At 40.0% G+C, this 4,001-nt stretch overlaps 1 pseudogene; it reads left to right on the top strand.

Annotated features, from left to right (window-relative positions):
• The first annotated feature begins 2,567 nt into the window (after positions 1-2,567).
• LOC146867901 (zinc finger MYM-type protein 1-like) lies at positions 2,568-3,772 on the top strand (annotated as a pseudogene).
• Positions 3,773-4,001: the final 229 nt, after the last annotated feature.

Here is a 4,001-nt window from a genome sequence, read left to right on the forward strand (position 1 = left end):
CTTTTGGTCAGTTCCCCTAGAAAGTGATCAGAAAGTATCCCCAAACACACACAGGACAATGTCTAATAAAGGGTCTGCGAACTGGAAACTGGGAAAATACTCTTTTTTGGTTGGCCGAATCACTCATTTTCTTTTGACCAAGTGTTTCACTATCACTCATTCTTATGGCACAAGTCTTTGTCTATGTATGTACTTATGTATATGTGTATGTGGTATTTCTTTAGTAAGAACCCAGCCAAAATGTAGCAGAGCACTGTACTTGGTCAAAGACAAGCTGAAAGTCAACCAGTGGTGGTAGAGTTAGCTGGTTTCTGGTCTAATAATGTTTTGTTAAGTAGTTTTCTTTAAAGCGGTGTTTCTTCAATGTGCAAAATTTCCACCTGCAGGGGTTCCACCTTTCATACAAATTTTTGAACATAGTATTTGTACTTTTTTTATTTGATTTTCAAATCTAGGAACTGGCATTTTGGTACTCACTCCCCTATACATTTTGAGAGCAAAACCCTGGCAAAGTAATAGTGGAATAAAGTCTAGAGGTTCCCTGTACCATGTCTGAGCCTTCAAGCATCACACACACACACTCACACTCTTCTAGTTCTGTGTTTCACCATTCTCGATTGCAGTTGAAACTATGTTGAGTTTTAAGCCTGATGTCCAGTAGATTCCAATTGTCAGTCCAACCAGCAACTTAAAGCCAGTGAGTGGATCAAGAAAATCGCAAAAGAGGGCTGTGGCTGCCACTACTACTGCTAATAAGTAAGTGTACTATAGTATTGTGTCTAGAGTAAAAAATGAATTATTTCTTTCCCAATCTGTTTGGATACTTTTGGTCAAACTGTCATAATGCACTCCCTTTCTCAGCATCACATAATTTGTAAATTTTCTATTTCTATGCTGTATACTGAACAGTTCTGTAGTATTGTACTTGTGTTATACTCCCAAGTTAGGCCCAAGCAGTGAAGCAGCTTATTTCTTACATTGTCCTCAAAATAACATTTTCAGCTGTGACTTTTGCACATATTTGTGTGTGCAACAATGTTGATTAGTTTCCCTGAAACTAAACTTGTTTACACAACAGGCTTTGCACAACATTATCACAGCCCCCTGAACATCACATACAAGGTCTTGTTTCGCACTAGGTACAAATGTTATCACTATCCTCATCCAGGGGGCGACAGGGCTATCTACATATCCATAACATCACTAATCTAAACACACATCACAGGGCTGCTTTCTATTATAAAGGATGAGCATCCCGATAGATTAGCAGAGGAGGCATTTCCTCAGACACCGAGGTCCTTGCATGGTGAGAAATCACCAAGCAGTGGTCTGACATCTCATGCGGAGTGTCCAGTTTGTGACCAAGATGGGGTCCTTCACTCTATTCCATCAGGTAATGGGGTTGGACCGTCACTTGGGGGGATTCTTGGCTTTATACCTACACACACTCTAGGTACACTTAGAGTAGGGTCTGCATCATAGGAGTATGCTGGATTACTGCCTTGTGTTATATGCCTGCATATATACAATGTTTTAGCACGATGGTAGAACTATATGTACTAATTGCCCTTTTGATGCTTGTAATCACGTTTATCTACTTCTGTCTACTTATCATTGCAGGACATGTATTGTATGCAAGAATAAAGTTGGTTCAATAAATATTATTGAAAATGTCCCACTGTGTATTCTCTGTATATTTCTCTGACAATAAGTGAGCACAAGTGACTGAGAAAAAAGTTCTGTACTGTTTCCACGATCCCTGAGGGGCCAGAGTTGTCATGTTCAGTTCTTGCCAGAAACCATTTGCTCCCTGATAGGTTAGGGAGGCTTACGGAGGCACTGTGTGCTAGCTGGTCTATGAGCCAACATATCCAGTGGGGGTGTCCAGAATCAGTCTTGACACTAAGCCCCAAGTTTATTTTATGCAAACAATGCATAGATCCTACGGATTTGTAGGAACTACACAATGCTTGTAATACTCCGACCAAAATCAAAAGCCTTACAATGTCATATTATGTTCCCCAAGTGATTCATTTTTGCTACAAGTACAAACATTCTTCGCTTTTGGAAACCTGCTTGACCGCATTGCCTGTCATCTTCAGCTAAAAGAGATTTTTCAGGTAGGTTCCTTTACCATTGTAAAATATATGATGCGGCGTCTTCTGTATTGCTGAAACACCTTAGTCGGGTAAGATTCTGACTAGAATGCTCTTCTTGCTGTGGAAACCTAAAGGTGTTATAAAGCAGCTGGATAGACCTTCTAGGAAGCCTTTGCACATGCATCACTTCCCCACATTGTTGCACTACATTGGGAGAGGATCCTTACACTGGAGGCAGGTTTTGTCCCTAACACTCCTGGTGTTGATTGCATGTGAGGGTGCACACAAAAGACTGTTTGCAACTTGTAAACTGCAGTTTAATTTCTCTGAATGTTCCCAAATTGCAACTGCTATAAACATATTTGTTCCATTTTCTTAAAATGGACATCCAGAAATTCTTTGTAAAGAAACATCCAAGTGAAGTAAACCTATATTCAGACAACTCAGAAACTAACATGATTCATTGCGATGATGCTGGAGCTGCAGTCTGCAATTCAATATGGAGTTGGGGTTGAAGATTTAGAAATTTCAGGTGAATTCCCCCCAGTCCCAGGAACATTTTGTGGAGTTGTTACTGCCTCAGACAAATTAAGCAACAGTTCTTCTGCAACAACAACTAGGCTTCGGGATAACGAGGAAACACTTGGAAGCACAGTGGCACCAAATGAACCGAAGGAGAGCACATTGCCCATTCAAATCATTGTAACACAGTCACAAACAAAGAAAAAGCACATTTTGCATTTTCAAGGAAGATAGTTCCAGGATTTCCCCTGACTGCATTACAGCGATAGAGTGGCAGGAGTGTTATGATTTCACTGTGCAAAGGCTAAGTCACTGAAATTAATTAAGCGTTCCAAGAACACAGAGGAAGCATTTTGCAGCACCGGTTTCACCAACTGGAAGAAGGCAATAGAAAGGTCAAAAAAGCACCAGAACATTTATGCTCATTCATATGCACTGAGTCAACTAGTACAATATAGAGGAGGCCAATCAATCAATCAACATTTATCACAGCAAGTCCAACAACAAGAGAAAGAAGCCTGGGTTTGTCTTAACAAAATCATTCATGCCATAGCTCTTCTGGCAAAACAAGGCCTTGCACTTTGAGGTCATGATGACAGCAATGGGAATTTCCTTTGATATCTTAGTGCATGAGCAGAGAATGTGCCTTCTTTGAAACAGTTGATTACAGTAAATTGAGTAGAATATCTTAGCCCAGAGATGCAAAATTAAGTTCTTCAGTTATTGTCCCATGCAATTTTGCATCAAATCCATAAACATATATTGGTGATAATCCAAACACAGTAATGTTTGATGGCATACAGGATATATCTGGTTGGGAACAAGAAAGCTTTTGTATTCGTTACACACACCAAGATCTTTACCCTCATGAAGATTTTATTGGACTGTGTCAGGCTGATAAAACCACTGGTACTGCAATTGCTACAATTGTCAAATATGTTTTATGCCATCATGATCTTTCTCTGTCAAAGTTGAGAGCACAAACATATGATGGTCCAGCAAATATGGCAGGGAAAAACCATGGTGCACAAGCATTAATACACCAAGAACAACCACTTGCTCTGTATGTCCATTGTGGAGCACATTGTACAAATCTGGTTATGCAGGGTGCAGCACATAAATGTTCCATAATGGAAGATGCACTACTTTAAGTCCAAGAACTTGGTAATCTGTTTGGAAAATGTATGACATGCCGTACAATATTCTCAAACCTCATTCAGCACAGTGTGGAAGGCCATGCAAATGTGTTAAAAATAAAGCCACTGTGTCCCACACGCTGGATGGTCCATGTAAAAGCTGTAAAAAAGTAATGGATGATTTGTGAACCTGTTCTGGAAAACCCACAACAATTATCAACATCCAAGTCCATTGGTGATGTGT

The sequence above is a fragment of the Triturus cristatus genome, chromosome 1_2, assembly GCF_964204655.1.
Source record: "Triturus cristatus chromosome 1_2, aTriCri1.1, whole genome shotgun sequence".
Lineage (NCBI taxonomy): Eukaryota > Metazoa > Chordata > Amphibia > Caudata > Salamandridae > Triturus > Triturus cristatus.